Below are 18,603 nucleotides of genomic sequence, written 5' to 3' on the forward strand. Positions count from 1 at the left end.
CACCTACAGAGCATAGCTGGGGAGCTGCTCCTTCATGTCAGGGGTACTTTATTTTATACACTAGATTTTTTTTTAGCAGGGTTAGGCAAAGTGTGACACTCCAGCTGCTGTGGAACTATACCTCCCAGCATGCCCTGACACAGCTTTGCTGTTAGAGCATTATAACCCTGTGGCAGGGCACACTGGGACTTGTACTACCAGATGAGCTGAAGTGCATGACATTGCCTAGCCCTGTGTTAACTTATTATAGCCTAGAAGCTTGATTGATATAATCACTAATGCATGGGGTGTGACAACCCTGATATCAGATTTTTTTACAGTGGGTACAATGTTATATATTTGTCCCTGTTTTTTTACTGCAAGGTACCATGCTGTTCAGCCGGAGGCTATTCTCATTATCTATTATTATTTGGTCATTTTCAGGAGTGGTCTATGGGGTCATTCAGACTCACTCGCAAGCGGCAGTACGCTCGCAAGTGGGTCGATGTTCCCCACTGCGCATGCGCACGACGGAGGGAGCTCCGTCGTGCGCATGCGCGAGACCCGGCGAGCGATGGGGAATCAGTCGCTCGGGGTCTCGCACCAAAGGGGGCGTGCTGTCGATGGTGACTGACAGCACGCCCCCTTTGGTGGGCGTGCCGGGGGCGTGCCTGCCAGACGGAGGCGTTCCCATGGAAATGCCTACCGTCTGAAGCCGGCCCCACTGACATCACTAGTGATGTCAGTGGGAGTGATTTTGGCTCTGATAGAGCCAAAATCACTCCAGGGCTTGTGGCTGGGAAACCCTACCGCAGGGTTTCCGTCGCAAGTCCGATGGTCGCGATGGTCAAGACCATCGCGACCATCATTTTGGACGCTCGTATATGCTGTGGGTGGTGACCCACAGCTATACGAGCATCCAGGAGGACGCTCCATTTTAATGGAGGAGGGCCCTGATTCAGAGCGAGCGCTCTGGTAAGAGCGTCCGGCTCTGAATCAGGGCCTATGTCTGCCATCTAGTCCAGGTTCAGCCGGTAGTGGCACTGCAAGTTCCAGCATAACCTTCCAGCTACACAATTCCTCTGTTCCTTGGGCTTAATCCAAAATTGCACGCAATGTCGATGTTGGACGCAGTAGGCGATTTTGCATGTGCGGCTATGCCGTAGCGACGGTCACCGCCAGGATTTAAAATGAATTTGATGCGTAATAGTGAATGTGGTTGTTACATTTATAAAAATGGTTTCCAACATGGGTGCAGGTGAGACGTAAGTGTCTGTGATATGTGTCTGGCGTAAATCAGGCGCATAGGCTCCAGTCCAATACCCACACTTAAAATAGTCATCGGCGTCGCTTTGTATGTGTGTCGCAATTTGTGATTTTTTTTAGTGAACCTAATTTGCGTTTGCAATCAAATTAGTCTAATGTTGTTTTGTGAAGCAGAACCGCTAAAACAATGATCCTGGACATGTTCAGCCGCTTACATATTTCTCCATTCCAGGACCAGCCCTATTGTAAGCTCCAGAGATCTGTCGCCCATGGAAATAGCAGAATAAGTAGGAGAATTTGTGGCACCGCTGCCTTTTAGCTGCAGTGCATGTAACGCACGAGAGCTGCTTAAATGACATTATCCGGGATGAAACTATGCTGAATGTGACAATGGCTACAGAAGTCTCATTCCAGGACTTTCATCCACCAATGGATAATCACTTGACGGGGTACAAGCAGAGAGATCTGTCCCAGACTCGTTTCTTCAAGGTGGCCTGCAGGATGTTTGGACCTCCAAAGTCAAGGACACGACGCATTATTGCTCCCCCCATGGAAAAACTGCAATCTGGGTCAGTAGAGGTTATGGAACCATCGCTTGTGGCTTCTGGCAGCATCATTAAGTCAGAATCTGAAAGGATGGCTCAGATCGGAGAGACTAGTAACATCGGTCAGAATATTTCTGACTGGTTACTGGAAAGACAGAAGTTCAGGACCCAGTTGGGCAGTATGGGGGACATAGACAAATGGCTGCGTGGAAAACTGGACTTGACAGACCTAGAAACCAGGGTACAGGATAGGATGGATGAGAGAAGTCTCAAAAGGCGAATGTCCCTAGAAACCACTGAAGAAATGGTGGGTTCAGCACTTAGAAATCACAGTTTTCAGAAACTTTAGTCCTATCGAAAGCCAAAAGGCAAACTTATCCTTCAGTACCGATGCAGCTTAAGGTGGGACTTAACCAGAAATGTGAAACACTTATCCTTAAACTCTCAGCAACTGCCCATTCAAATCTTTATAGTGTTACATGGGTATTTTATACTGACTTATATGAATCTTCTCCACCACTCAGTGGGAGCTACCATGTTGGTTTTGCTAAGTGTGTTTTACATACTGAGAGCTAAGACCATGTTATTATTACAGAAGGACAATATTCTTATTTATTAATAGGAGGTGTAAACAGGTAGAGGATGGTAAAACATAATGTTTATTTATTGACCCAAATCAGTCATTAAAAATGTGGGGTATACTTTAAATATGGTAAAGGGCAGTAAGCAACTTCTGAATAGCAATACACTACAATTCAATCACACACGCTTTAGCGCTATATCCATTTCTGTGCACTGGAGTTCCACCTACACTGCTTCATCTTCTCCTGGCATCATTGCAGTTAAATTGGGGTCTAAGGAGCTGATTCAGACCTGCTCTCTAAGAAGCATTCGCTTGTTGCTGGCGATGGTTCGCAATGTACTCATGTGTATGCATCGCAGTGCGCAAACTAGTCCGATCGATCGGGAAGCGTACACTCGCAGACAGCCCAGCAGAGTGAGTGACAGGAGCAGCTGTTTGTGGGTGGTAACAGGGGCTGGTCACTAGAAATGGGGGAGTGGAGGTGCGAATGCAGTCATGCCCGAGTGTCTTAACGCCATATCAGAGGCGTGCATAATTAACAGGCAGTGTCATTGTACTCATCACCTGGTTGTTTTTTACACTGAAGTGCTCGCAGCGCTTGCGGTAGGATATAGTCAACCTCAAGCGCTGCGTTCGCTTCTGATGGTACCTGATGTACCGATGGTTGCATACGCTTCCTGGAGATGTTGTGCGCTAGTGGGTGTCTTAAGACAGGCTGGTGCGCATCAGCATACACAAAACAATCGCACGCCAAGACATAGTGGGCGTGCTTATGCCTTGCCGTGTGATCATCTGCCCTGCTGGTTGTGTGCCGAATTTGCATAGGCTGTGTGCGTGCGAACGCATCTAGCAAGCGAGTCTGAATTGAGCCCTAAATACTAAGCCTTGGAGAGAGAGAAAATGGATGGAGATAAAGTACCGACCAATCAGCTCCTACACTACATAATATTAGCACCACTTTGGGTCATATATTGAACGCTAACTCAATTGGTGGCACCCCAGGATCCTCCAGTATGACAATACAAGGATCAGCATTCCCTCCAGAAATTATTTTGGCACCCCTCATACTGACATACACCCCAAGTAGAGGCAACATTTCAGTTTACTGATTAAATCTCTGATTAAATAATGAAGGGTTTTCAGGGAACTTGCGTTGGCTGCACTGAGAATGCATCTGCTCTGGTTTGAAACATCTTTTCACTATTCCCAGTTACTTGTGATATCTGAGATACCTCAACTAGATGATCCCTGTTACCAGATAACTATAGTATTCTGCTTCCAGCCATATAAAACTGAGGCAGGCGGTCGCCGCATAATGAGGAGTTCGCAGTCCCGTGTGATCACACCCACCATCCAGCAGGTTAACCCAGAAGCCCTGGCTATCCTGGAAGGTTACCTGAATCAGTGCCGGCTGCGCTTGGTGGACCTCTATAACCAGACAGACAAGAGCAAGCAGTGCCAGATTAAGGTCCACATGGGCCTGGAGCTGAAATTTATAAGGGGCCTACTGTGTGCCGCCACAGGGGGTGTGACCAGTGCCGGGGGGCGTGACTAGTGATGTGGGTTGGATGACCAGAGTTGTGGGGGTGTTGTCTGCCCAGTGAGAGTGGCTAGCACCATGGAAGGCATAGCTAATATACATAGTTAGTAACATAAGGAGATTCGCCCATACAAACATCTTTAATTCATAGAGGGCACTTACTCAAAAATATAAAAATCCAGATAAACACGGACTCAAATGCCGGAGTGACACAGCACCAATTAGTAAATATCAAAAAAGGTGCTTAAGTCATGATATTTGAAAAAAAGTTCAAATAATGGTATACTTCATTATGTCCAGCGTGTCAAGGCAGTAAAATCAACAGCCTAACAGTGGTTTCACATTGTTTTACTGCATTTGAACCGTGTTGGAGAGAAAGTAAAGTAGGAGCAAGTTCAGGTTTTCCGGATTGATTCATGAATCCACATATTATTGTTATTTTTATGGTATTTGGAACAGGGCCGGCTCTAGGGGTGTTCGACCAGTGTGCACCCCTCCCCAACATCCCGATTTCAGCAGGACAGTACTGTCCCGCTGTTCCACCCGTGGCCGAAGTGGCCCGTGGGTGGTCAAATCAGGGGGTTGGGGACCCCCACCGCCGCAGCTGTGCGGTGGTGCTGGATACCCGGAGTGTGAATGAATATAGCTCGCATGCACACGGCATCCATTCACTTACGTGAGAGGGCTGGGGGAAGCCCAGCCAGTGACGGAAGGCTGGGCTTTACCCCCAGCCTGATGTTATTTGGAGGCGTGCCATGAGCGCAGCGTACCGGGCGAGCACAGGGTGCTCAGACCCCTGGAGCCGGCCCTGAATTGGAAACTACAGCTGGGGTTAAACCAAATTACAAAGACAGGATTTCTTCTTTTTTTGACATATTACACACATAGGCCCTGATTCAGAGCCGGACGCTCTGACAGAGCGCTCGCTCTGAATCAGGGCCGTCCTTATCTTTTTAAGAGCGGCCTCCTGGCCATAGGCCCTTTTGGCGAGCGGCCAAAATGATGGTCGTGAACCATCAGGCTTGCGATGAGACCCTTGCGGTAGGGTCTCACTGCCGCAAGCCTCTGGAGTGCTTTTGGCTCTATCAGAGCCAAAAGCACTCCCACTGACATCACTAGTGATGTCAGTGGGGCCGGCTCCAGACGGTAGGTGTTCCCATGGGAACGCCTCCGTCTGGGCAGCCACGCCCCCGGCATGCCCACCAAAGGGGGTGTGCTGTCAATTACCATTGACAGCACTCCCCCTTTGGTGCAAGACCCGTCGTTATTTGGCTCTCGCATTTGCACACGACGGAGCCGCCTCCGACGTGCGCATGTGCACTTCGGCAACATCAACCCGCTTGCGAGCGCTCGCGAGCAGGTCTGAATCAGGCCCATAGGATCTTATTCAGAGATGTACGCTCGCTAATCTCACCACAGCTGCAAATTCTTATGCAGGCTGTGTGAAAATATGCTAATGTCGCAGCCTCCTGGATTTGTATTGAGTCTCTCACCAGCGTAAATCCAAGTAACTGTGTACAAAGATGCAGCATTGATCACAGAGCAGTGGATAAATCGGCATTCTGACTAACCCTATGGTCGGAAAGAATGGCTGAAATGCCGGAGCCATTTTTAGTACATATGGGATCACAGTTGCAGGCTAAGAAACACCCTGAAAGCGGTCCTGACATGCCTGCATTTAAGCCACCACTCAAACAGTCCCTGCTTGTCAATAACTTTGCGAATATATGCTCACTGCCAGCACAACTTAAACTTAATACATGCGCAGTGGAACTCAAGATGCACACGCAGATTACCGCTCAATTAAATATCAGCATTGCATGATCCATGGTACGGTCTCAAACAAGTACACATATGACAAATGCATAAAAGGGATTTGGACAAAAGTGGAAATAGCGTAAGTTGTATACAATGTTTCCAGGTTAGATTGGGGGGGGTTGTTAAAGCACTAGAAATCCAATTTCAACCTAGCCTCTATGAAATAACATGGCATTCAGCTGCTGTGCCAGGATATGATCTTTCTTCATGTATCAGTTTGGCTATAATGAAGGTTCATCAGATATCCCTGACTACACATGAGATTGCACTAGCTTTACAGATCACCAGATGAAAATATCCCATGCCCCATACAATAAATACAGTATATACAGTGTATGATCTCTGTTATTGCAGTACCTTTCACATAGGCAGTTTTATGCTCAGACTGAAGCCTGCAGCCAGTATGGCACACAGCACCCCATCAGCAGCAGCCAGCATGGCACACAGCATGCCATCAGCAGCAGCCAGCATGGCACACAGCAGCCCATCAGCAGCAGCCAGCATGGCACACAGCACCCCATCAGCAGCAGCCAGCATGGCACACAGCACCCCATCAGCAGCAGCCAGCATGGCAAACAGCACCCCATCACCAGCAGCCAGCATGGCACACAGCAGTCCATCAGCAGCAGCCAGCATGGCACACAGCACCCCATCAGCAGCAGCATCCAGCATGGCACACAGCATGCCATCAGCAGCAGCAGTCAGTATGGCACACAGCACCCCATCAGCAGCAGCCAGCATGGCACACATCACCCCATAAGCAGCAGCAGCCAGCATGGCACACAGCATGCCATCAGCAGCAGCTGCCAGCATGGCACACAGCACCCATCAGCAGCAGTCAGCATGGCACACAGCATGCCATCAGCAGCAGCCAGCATGGCACACAGCACCCCATCAGCAGCAGCCAGCATGGCACACAGCATGCCATCAGCAGCAGCCAGCATGGCACACAGCACCCCATCAGCAGCAGCCAGCATGGCACACAGCAACCCATCAGCAGCAGCCAGCATGGCACACAGCACCCCATCAGCAGCAGCCAGCATGGCACACAGCATGCCATCAGCAGCAGCCAGCATGGCACACAGCACCCCATCAGCAGCAGCCAGCATGGCACACAGCAACCCATCAGCAGCAGCCAGCATGGCACACAGCACCCCATCAGCAGCAGCCAGCATGGCACACTGAACCCAGCACTTAAAGAGTTACAGACAACTCACTCAGCAGCACGATAACTCACCTGGCTGAGCTGCCTTCACAGTGCATACAGAGCATGGGCCACTTAGCTATTTCTGTGCGGAGTCCGGACCGACGCTGATGGGGCGACATCTATATGATGTCTGGTCAGTCGGAGCTGCGCTGGTCACTGAGTCACTCACTATGCAGCAGCTCCGCGGTACAGCCAGCCAACCAAGGAAGGTTATAGAAGCATCATGTGTGCCCAATCTTTCAGTGGTGGGATGCTGGGGAGGGGGATTGACTGCCTGCTGTGGTAGAGTGGGCTGGGCCTCAGGCTGCCATGGCCTGCTGTCATGCTGTAGCAAGGGAAAAAACTCCTGTCTAAAGTAGTATAGCAGTGGCTGTCTGTGGGCCTATTTTAATGTGGGGCCTGGAGCTGCAGCTCCATCCGCCCCATGGTTAATCCGGACCTGGGAGGCATTAGGGTTAGGCACTTGGGGGGAGGTTAGGGTTAGGCACCCCTAAGGGAGGGTTAGGGTTAGGGGGGTGGTTAGGTTAGTTCATACTTACCTGGGGACGATCGGGAATTAGAGCGCTGTCGGGCTGCCGCTGCCGGGATCTGTTCCACTGTCGGCCTGACGTTGCTGGGAATCGAACTGCCGGCCATGCGGCCGGCGTTATTACATACCGATTCCCCCTGAGCTCCTTACCTTTGCACATTACTGTAGCTGTTTCTGTCCGTGCAGCCCACGTCATTCTCTTCTCATGCAGGCTCCAGATCTCATGCAGGCTCCAGACAGTCTCTCTCCCAGTCCTCTGTTTGCCCCTACACAGACTACACAAAGAGATTCTCTGCATGCGCAGATGCTCCCAATGCAGCCTGATCGGAGCTGAGCAGAGCTCTGATCGCGGATGTTATTTCCCGGCCCGGCAGAGGCTGTCTGTGTAAAGCTGGGCAAGCCACTGAGGTGAGTGCACGGCCCGGCCAGGGGGAAGGCTTTATGTGTAGTGCGCAGCGTGGCGTGGCTCGGCCCGGGAGGTGGACTGTTTGTGTACTGTAATAAGCCACTGAGGTGAGTGCACAGCCCGGCCAGGGGGAAGGTTGTATGTGTAGGGCGCAGCGCGACGTGGCTCGGCCCGGGAGGTGGACTGTTTGTGTACTGTAATAAGCCACTGAGGTGAGTGCACGGCCCGGCCAGGGGGGAGGTTGTATGTGTAGTGCGCAGCGTGGCTCAGCCCGGGAGGTGGACTGTTTGTGTACTGTAATAAGCCACTGAGGGAGTGCACGGCCCGTCCAGGGGGGAGGTTGTATGTGTAGTGCGCGGCGTGGCTCCGCCCGGGAGGTGGACTGTTTCTGTATTGTAATAAGCCACTGGGGGAGTGCATGGCCCGATCAGGGTGGGAGAGCTTTCTTTGTAGTGTGCTGCGTGGCCCAGCCCGGAAGGGGGAGAGGGTTGGGCTGACAGTGTAAGCCACTGAGGGGATTGCCGGACTTGATCATGTGCTGGCCCAGCGGGAACTGTCCCGTCTCTCGGTGGCCCAATCCATCCCTGTATATATATATATATTGTAGAAGCCATTTTGGAATAAGAAACCATTTTGTATGCCATGTAGGCATGAAGGGTGGGTGCACAGGACAGGATGGAGTTAATTCATTGTACAGACCCTGTTATAAGTGCACAGAAAAGCATATGTACATATATGGTAAGGTATGCGATTCCAATGTTTAAGCAGCACTATAGTCTCACTGCAGATAATGAATACCAGATGTGTTGCGTGGTACCTTATAAAGGAGACTGTCTGTTGAATAAACGCAGAGATATGGAGATGCTTGTGGTTACATATACACGTTCGTGTCCGTGTCTCTTTCTTTCACATGAACATATGTAGCCTTTAGCAAACAAAACTCTGAGGGTGACCAATAAAGAACTAATTCGCTGGCCATAGCTAGTGAGGAGAATTGACAATATATATATATATTTAGAAATATATAAAATAAAGTCTATGGTGAGCGTCTATCTGTTAGTTCGGGCTAATCTCGAGACCCACTTAATGGAATTTGATGCAATTTTCACCATTCTATGGAGCATTTGCAGAGGAAGGTTTAGGTGTAGGAAATATTAATGTGTGACAGAAGGGAGCCGGGCAGTGACGATTTTAGTGAAGAAAGTCAATGAAAATACTTACGTCCGTGCGTTTTCTTGGCTTACACTGCCTAAATCATTAAAGATACAGTATAGCAAAACGATGGACTTTATTTTATACCATGTGGAGACTGATACGTATTATCCGGTTTCTCCAGAAAAATGTATATTTACTGATACAAAAATTAAGTTCTCCCTTTTTTTTTTTTACCGTTCCTGTTTAATTTATGTAAAAAACGATTCTTTAATGTCAAACGAGTCCAATTCCCGGTAAGAGTCTGCTTTGGTATGACAATAAATAAAGCTCAGGGACAGACACGTAACGTGGCTGGAGCTGACCTTAGTGGAGACTGTTTTTCTAAGGGACAACTTTACGTGGCTCTTTTGCGTATCACATCAAAACGAAATCTTTTTGTGTTGCCGTCATAAAGGAAAAATTATTAATGTCATCTTACAAGGCAATCTTATAAGACCTCGGTTAAAAAACGTAAATTCAAAATTGCTCCCGTACGAAACCTGGGTGGGTTGCTACTAGTGTATACTAGGGATGACTGGGTTCGGATTTCTGAAATCCGAACCACCTCTAACCCTCCCCCCCCTGATCTGAGCTGGGAACCGAGTCAGGCTCTGATTTTCCCACCTGGCTCGGAACTGAAATTGAGGCAAAACGTCATTATCCCGCTGTCAGATTCTCGCAGGTTTTGGTTCTATAAAGGTCCCACGATCGTTGCCATGTTTCATTCCGGCTGTGGAGCGTGCGTGCAGAGGGAGGGAGTTGGGAGCTGTTGGCTAGTGTGGAGGGGGGGAGCTGGGAGCTGTTGCTGACGCTGGCTGGCTACTGTTGTCCATACATAGGGGCTGGGTGGCTACTTTTGTCCATATAGGGGCTGGCTGTTGTCCTGTCCATAGGGGCTGGCAGAGGGAGGGAGCTGGGAGCTGTTGGCTACTGTACTGTTGTGATAGTAAAAAATAAACTTAGTAGTACTTATATATACATTACAATACTGGGCTGGCTGGCTACTGTGAAGAGGAGGGAGCTGGGAGCTGTTGCTGATGCTGGCTGGCTACTGTTGTCCATATACATAGGGGCTGGCTGGCTACTGTCGTCTATATAGGGGCCGGCTGTTGTCCTGTCCATAGGGGCTGGCTGGCTGTAGTGCTGTGTAGTGCTGTGAGCCGGTGCACACCCCTACTTTAAAGTTTAAACCAAATAAATTGGAGCAAATGTGCACAAATAGCTCCGACGTAGAAAGGGAGACACATTTTCCTGTTTTCCCTTTCCGACTAAAATATTCTGCTGCACTATGTAGACCTGCAATCTGTGTATAGACATTACAGCAGCTGTTTAGTCAGAAGAGAATGTTTCCAGGGGCACAGAGTGAGGGGGTTATTAATTACCCAGGCCTGGGCTTATTGGAGGTCTGGTTTCCCCCATAACACTGCTTAACTGTTTTCGGCAGTAGCCTCTCTCCCCAGCCCAGCTGCTGTGTGCTGGGCTTTGGAGGTTCTCTCTGCCTGCAAGGTGTGTGGGGAAGGAATCGTACTGATTGCTCCCACTCCCCTGGATCTGACCGTACCATGCATAGTGGTTTTTCAGATATTTGTAGGGGGTGTGACATAACACTGTGCACTTTGTTTACTTTGCTGTGTTTTTTTGCATTGGTATAATCTATATTGTGTATGAGGGGCACAAAAAATTCTAATACAAACGAATATTAAATTTACCCCTACAGAGGTGGCAGTTAATGTATGTAAAAAGAGAGATTTTTTGGTACATAACTAATGCACTTTAATTCTTTGTTTACTTTTATGGCTGTGAAAAAAACAATTCTAGAGCCTTAAATGAAAGAAACTTAAAATTGGAACAAAACGCAGGAGGTCTTTTGGACTCTATACACTAGATAGCGCTGATGTGTCACAATTGCTGAACAGTCTTTCTATTTGGACCTATTTGGACCTATGGACCAATAGTCCTTTTCTGGAGACTTTTGGAGCTGCCACTCAAAACTGAGGAGTGTAATTTCTCTGTCATTTTTGAACAGTGAGACTTTGTAAATAGTGGAAGAACTGCAGTCACTCGGGTAGATAGTCAATTGGAGGAAATCCATTCTGACACCTTCTCAGTAGATGCTACACTTAGGCTCTTTACTCAATTCCAGGGTTCGACAGGTCTTCCATCCTGCAGACAAAATTTTAGCTCTGCAGTCCAGGATTTGCAATTTCCTGAGAAACCATCAGGTGTGGCTCCACAGCTGCATGCAGATCTTGGGTTCTTTGGTCTCCATCTTCAACATAGTGGCGTATGTCTAGTTCCTCTCCTGTCCTCTTCAGTTGGAAATTCTAGCATGGTGGAACAAGTCCCTTTTGCACCTCAGGGTGCAGACGCTCATTCTCCCTTGGGACAGTTGTCACTCTCTCCTATGGTGGCTCCACCAGTCCCACACATGGACAGGGACCATCTTTTTCAGATCCCAGACTGGGTCCTACTCTACTCCGACGCAGGTCTTCAGGGGGGTGGGGGATTATGATGTGTTTTCAGACCTTCCAGGGTCTATGGACGACTCAGGAAAGCACCGTCCATCAATGTCCTGGAGCTCCATGCAGTACACAGTGTGTTTTGCCAGGCACAGTCACTCCTCCTGGGTTATCCGGTCAACCGATGTCACCTATATAAACCACCAGGTTTCCACTCGCAGTTGCAAATCCATGATGGAGTCAACTGCATTCTCCGCTGAGCAGAGCGGTATCCATCTACACTGTCAGCAGCCTTCCTCCCTGGAGTCCAGAATTGGGATGCGGACTCCCTAAACCTCCAGGATTATCACTTGGGTGAGTAGGCTCTACATCAAGACTCTACTAGACCACCGTTGGGACCTACAAGACATAGATATGATGGCATCTCAACACAATCATCAGTTGCAGTGATGCAGTTCCCACACCAGGAAGCCTGAATCTCTCCTGGTGGACACTCTATAAGTACCATGGATGTTTCTGCTAATATACATCTTTCCTCCAATCTCAAAGATCCCGCAGGTCTTTCGCATGTTAACGCTGGAGGGGGGCACAGTGATCCTTATGGCTCCAGTGTGGCCACAGCAGGAGTGATACATGGATCTTCTTGCCTGAGTACTGGTTCTGTTCACCTTGCCTATGTGTGTGATTCAGAGTGTCTGCCTGTCTTCCTTCTCCTCTCTCCTTGCCATGGCTTGCTAACTTAACTGGCTGCTGGAGGCTGGGGTCGGGGTACAAAGAAAAGGGAGCCTGGGCTGCTGGGAAATAAATGTTAACTATTTGGTGCCCAGACTCTCCTCTCTCCAGGCTATAGCTAGAGTGATCCCTGTACCCCCTATGGAGTCAAAGAAAAGGATTTAACAGGTAAGAACATAAATCTCCTTTTTCTGGATAATGCAATTCCACAAAGCCGCACCTTATATTTAAAAACAAATACACATGTATTCTATACATTTTTATATTACTGCCATGCTTCAGTAGGTAAACACAGACCACCGTGCAAATGTCCAGCAGGAAGCATGCTAATACATCTATCACTGACCTTGTTATCTGGGAGATCGATAGCAAGGCCAGGACAGAACATATTACAGTGCTCTTTTTCAAGAAATAAGTAGAGCAAGGATGTATGTTTTTTTTTTTTGGAAGAACTGAGTAGAGCAAGATTATCTTACTTTAATGAATTACATTTATTACCATACTGAACAATGTGATGTAGAACTGAACAGCTGGAGACAAACATCCTATAAATGTTATTTTTTATGTAAACAAAAGAAACTGCTAGAAAAATTTAATATTTCTGTCAAACTTGTATAGGATACCATGGACCCAATTCATTGGGTTTATGTACAACTCCTATGAAGTAGGGGTGTGCACCGGCCACTTTTCGTGTTTTGTGTTTTGGTTTTGGATCTGGATCTTTCTTCGTGTTTTGGATCTGGATTGGTTTTGCCAAAACCACCCTTCCGTGTTTTGGGTTCTGGGTTTTGTGTTTTGGATCTGGATTTTTTCTTAAAAAATAAAACAAAACGCTAAAATCACATAAAATAGGCCTTTTTTTGATCCTACGCTATTAATAACCCCAATAACATTAATTTCCACTCATTTCCACTCTATTCTGAACACCTCACACCTCACAATATTGTTTTTAGGCCAAAAGGTTGCACCGAGGTAGCTGGATGACTATGCTAAGCGACACAAGTGGGCGGCACAAACACGTGGCCCATCTAGGAGTGGCACTGCAGTGGCAGACAGGAAGCCAATCAGCGTTATGGTGCCCATTTGCATGTAGCACGAACCCAGGAGATCCGTGCTACATGCATCTGTGTGATTGGCACAGAGCAATGACAGGTCCATGAGACCCGTCTGTGCTGCTGTGGTAAAAAAAAAAAAAAAACCCCTGTGTAAAAAAAGAAAAAAAGGGCGTGCACCCCCCCAAAAAAGAGCAACCAGCCCCGGGCATTAGTAACCCAGTGCTGGGTGTGCTTAAATACAGGGGACAAACGACGTAGGGGTCCCCTGTACTTAAGCACAACCAGCACCGGGCTAGTCAGAACCAGCGCTGGTTGCCAAAATACGGGGGACAAACGACGTAGGGGTCCCCCGTATTCTGCTAACCAGCTCTGGGCTCTGATCCGGTCCTGGTTCTGGAAATACAGGGGAAAAAAATTAGTAGGGTTCCCCTGTATGTTCCAGAACCAGCACTGGACTTTTTCTAGCGGGGGGCTGATGCCACAGCCAGGGGAGCCCTTTCACCGGGCCCCCCAGCCGCAGCATCAGCCCTGGCCGCTAGTCAGCCCCAGGTTGGGGATCCCTGGAGAGCTGGGGACCCCCCAATAAAGGGGTCACCCTCTCCAGGGCACCCCAGGCCCAGGCTGATAGCCCGGGGCTTTCCCCGCTATCCCTGGTGGCGGTGGGTGGCAGGTTGATTGTGTGGTGTGGTGTAAATAAAGAATATCAAACATTGTCTTTACAAGTAGAACTGCAAGTCCCAGCTAGCCTGCCCCGCATGCTGGTACTTGGAGAACCACAAGTACCAGCATGCAGGGCATTAAGGGCCCACTAGTACCTGTAGTTCACTTGTAAAAAAAATGTTTAAAAAAAACACAGGACACACACACCGTGACAGTATAAGTTTATTAAACATACATACACACACACACACATGTACACATACTCACCTATGTAACCTGTAGCATCGGTCCACTTGTCCAGTAAAGTATCCTTAGGGGACCTGTGAAAAAAAACATACTCACCATCTCCTATGCGAGGTTCTGTCCTCTTCGTTCCAAAGTAGGCATCCCCGGACTTGGCAAAAAAAAAAAACGAAAACGCGATCCACGAACTTAGTACCGTTCTATAGAACGGTACTTCCCGAATGAGAGCTTAGCGGCGGGGTATCACCATGGAAACCCCGCTGCTAAGCGTTCATTGGCTGAGAGAGGTCATCTCCTGTCTCTCAGCCAATGAACGGCTCCCTCCATTGTAGTCAATGGTGGGAACCGTAGGGTAAACTTTAATAACCTTGCGGCTCCCACCATTGACTACAATGGAGGGAGCCGTTCATTGGCTGAGAGATGGGAGATGACCTCTCTCAGCCAATGAACGCTTAGCAGCGGGGTTTCCATGGTGATACCCCACCGCTAAGCTCTCATTCGGGAAGTACCGTTCTATAGAACGGTACTAAGTTCGTGGATCGCGTTTTCGTTTTTTTTTTTTTGCCAAGTCCGGGGATGTCTACTTTGGAACGAAGAGGACAGAACCTCGCATAGGAGATGGTGAGTATGTTTTTTTTCACAGGTCCCCTATGGATACTTTACCGGACAAGTGGACCGATGCTACAGGTTACATAGGTGAGTATGTGTACATGTGTGTGTGTATGTATGTTTAATAAACTTATACTGTCACGGTGTGTGTGTCCTGTGTTTTTTTTAAACATTTTTTTACAGGTGAACTACAGGTACTAGTGGGCCCTTAATGCCCTGCATGCTGGTACTTGTGGTTCTCCAAGTACCAGCATGCGGGGCAGGCTTGCTGGGACTTGCAGTTCTACTTGTAAAGACAATGTTTGATATTCTTTATTTACACCACACCACGCAATCAACCCGCCACCCACCGCCACCAGGGATGGTGGGGATAGCCCGGGCTATCAGCCTGGGCCTGGGGTGCCCTGGAGAGGGTGACCCCTTTATTGGGGGGTCCCCAGCTCTCCAGGGATCCCCGGCCTGGGCTGACTAGCAGTCAGGGCTGATGCTGCGGCTGGGGGGCCCGGTGAAAGGGCTCCCCTGGCTGTGGCATCAGCCCCCCGCTAGAAAAAGTCCAGTGCTGGTTCTGGAACATACAGGGGAACCCTACTAATTTTTTTCCCCTGTATTTCCAGAACCAGGACCGGATCAGAGCCCAGAGCTGGTTGCGCAGAATACGGGGGACCCCTACGTCGTTTGTCCCCCGTATTTTGGCAACCAGCGCTGGTTCTGACTAGCCCGGTGCTGGTTGTGCTTAAGTACAGGGGACCCCTATGTCGTTTGTCCCCTGTATTTAAGCACACCCAGCACTGGGTCACTAATGCCCGGGGCTGGTTGCTCTTTTTTGGGGGGGGCACGCCATTTTTTTCTTTTTTTACACAGGTTTTTTTTTTTTTTTTTACCACAGCAGCACAGACGGGTCTCACGGACCCGTCAGTGCCCTGTGTCAATGGACACAGATGCAAGTAGCACGGATCTCCTGGTCCGTGCGTGCATCTGTGTAATTGAAATACACAGCAGCACAGACGGGTCTCACTGACCCATCTGTGCTCTGTGTCACTGTCAGTCACACAGATGCATGTAGCACGGATCTCACGAGTCCGTGCTACATGCAAATGAGCACCATAATGCTGATTGGCTGAGAGCCGTGACAGACGGCTCTGTCAGCCCATCAGCACTTTGCCCATTAAAGGCAAAGGCATTTTTTTTTAAATGGCCGCTCGAGGCAAAACCTTGAGATCCGACAGCAGATCTCGAGGTTTTGCCTCGGGAGAGGGATCCGGGGCAGACAGGGAGATCCGAGCTTGGGCTCGGATCGCCCCGGATCCCCGAAGTTCGGGTGGGTTCAGTTCTCAGGGAACCGAACCCGCTCATCCCTAGTGAATAGCATAGGTTACATAGCAGTCTGAGCACAGGGAACACAGTGACATTGGTGTGAGTGGTGGGTGAATAGGATAGGCTACATAGCAGTCTGAGCACAGGGCACACAGTGACATTGGTGTGAGTGGTGGGTGAATAGGATATGTCACATAGCAGTCTGTGCACAGGACACACAGTGACATTGGTGTGAGTGGTGGGTGAATCGGAGAGGTTACATAGCAGTCTATGCACAGGGCACACAGAGACATTGGTGTGAGAGGTGGGTGCTTAGGAGAAGTTACATAGCAATCTGTGCACAGGGCACACAGTGACATTGGTGTGAGAGATGGGTGAATAGGAGAAGTTACATAGCAGTCTGTGCACAGGGCACACAGTGACATTGGTGTGAGTGGTGGGTGAGTAGGATAGGCGGCATAGCAGTCTGTGCACAGGGCACACAGTGACATTGGTGTGAGTGGTGGGTGAATAGGAGAGATTGCATAGCAGTCTGTGCACAGGGCACACAGTGACATTGGTGTGAGTGGTGGGTGAATAGGAGAGGTTACATAGCAGTCTGTGCACAGGGCACACAGTGACATTGGTGTGAGAGGTGGATGAATAGGATAGGTTACATAGCCGTCTGTGCACAGGGCACACAGTGACATTGGTGTGAGTGGTAGGTGAATAGGAGACGTTACATAGCAGTCTGTGCACAGGGCACACAGTGACATGGGTATGAGTGGTGGGTGAATAGGAGAGGTTACATAGCAGTCTGTGCTCAGGGCACACAGTGACATGGGTGTGAGTGGTGGGTGAATAGGAGAGGTTACATAGCAGTCTGTGTACAGGGCACACAGTGACATGGGTGTGAGTGGTGGGTGAATAGGAGAGGATACATAGCAGTCTGTGCACAGGGCACACAGTGACATTGGTGTGAGTGGTGGATGAATAGGCTAGGTTACATAGCAGTCTATGCACAGGGCACACAGTGACATTGGTGTGAGTGGTGGGTGAATAGGATAGGCTACATAGCAGTATGTGCACAGGGCACACAGTGACATTGGTGTGAGTGGTGCGTGAGTAGGAGAGGTTATATAGCAGTCTGCACAGGGCACACAGTGGCATTGGTGTGAGAGACAGGGCTGGTTCTACCGTTACGCATGGTACACAGCTGAGTAGGGCGTCACATAGTGGAGGGCGGATCAGCTGCGTACCATGCGGGCCACGGGCAGACTGTGTCTCTGTGACACAGCTGCACCGCGTGTGTAGCACTGACCGGACGGAGTTTGGTCAGCTCTACACAGTGCCAAACACACAGCTGCCAGCGCCGCCAGCTGTGTGTTTGTTGGGATTAGCATCCAATGAGAGTTTGTCAGACTCTCATTGGCTACTGCGCCCACTGCCGGAGCCATCTTCCGACGTCATGACGTCTCTCCCATGATGCAACGCGGCCCGGCCCGGGAAGATGGACGGAGGAGTTGATAGCGGCGGCGGGACCAGGAGCAGGAGCGGGGTTTCAGGTAAGTGGTTTTTTTTATTTTTTATTATGTTTGTCTCTACTGGGGGGGGCTACTACTGGGGGCACTACAAGGGGGGCTACTACTGGGGGCACTACAAGAGGGGACTACTACTGGGGGCACTACAAGGGGGTCCTATAAGGGCTACTACTGGGGGCACTACAAGGCGGTGCTACAAGGGGGGACTACTACTGGGGGCATTACAAGGGGGGGCTACTACCAGGGGCACTATAAGAGGTGACTGATTCTGGGGGCACTACAAGGGGGGTCTCTACTGGGGGTACTACAAGGGGGCTACTACTGGGGGCACTACAAGGGGGGCTACTACTGGGGGGACTACTACTGGGGGCACTACTACTGGAGGCACTACAAGGGGGGACTACTACAAGGGGGGAATTACTAGTGGGGACACTACAAGGGGGGGCTACTACTGGGGGCACTACAAGGGGGGCTACTACTGTGGGCACTGCTTGGGGGGGAACTTCCACTGGGGGCACAACAATGGGGGGACTACTACAAGGGGGGATTACTACTAGGGGCACTACAAGATGGGGGACTACTACTAGGGGCACTATATAAAGGGTAATACTGGGGGTACTGCATAGGGGGGAACTACAACTGGGACCACTGTTTAAAGGGCACTGCATAAGGGGTACCACTTTTGATGGCACTGCATAGGAGACTACTATTGGGGGCACTATATAAGGGGCACTGCATAGGGGGTACCACTATTGGGGGCACTGCATGGGGGGCTACTACTGGGGGCACTATATAAGGGGTTTACTACTGAGGGCACTGTAAAAGGGGCACTGCATAGGGGGGCACCAAAAAATATACTTGCTTACCAAAAGATTTGGGCTAGGGCCGGCCCTGTACGCTGGTCAAAGTCTGCATAGCAAGGGATTGGATGGCAACCACTGTAC

At 49.6% G+C, this 18,603-nt stretch overlaps 1 pseudogene; it reads left to right on the top strand.

The window, feature by feature from the left end:
* The first annotated feature begins 1,620 nt into the window (after window positions 1-1,620).
* Window positions 1,621-18,603, top strand: part of LOC148524879 (EF-hand calcium-binding domain-containing protein 12-like) — a 194,505-nt pseudogene continuing 177,522 nt past the window's right edge.

Source organism: Taudactylus pleione, unplaced genomic scaffold (assembly GCF_031769625.1).
Source record: "Taudactylus pleione unplaced genomic scaffold, aTauple2 ptg000115l, whole genome shotgun sequence".
Taxonomy (NCBI): domain Eukaryota; kingdom Metazoa; phylum Chordata; class Amphibia; order Anura; family Myobatrachidae; genus Taudactylus; species Taudactylus pleione.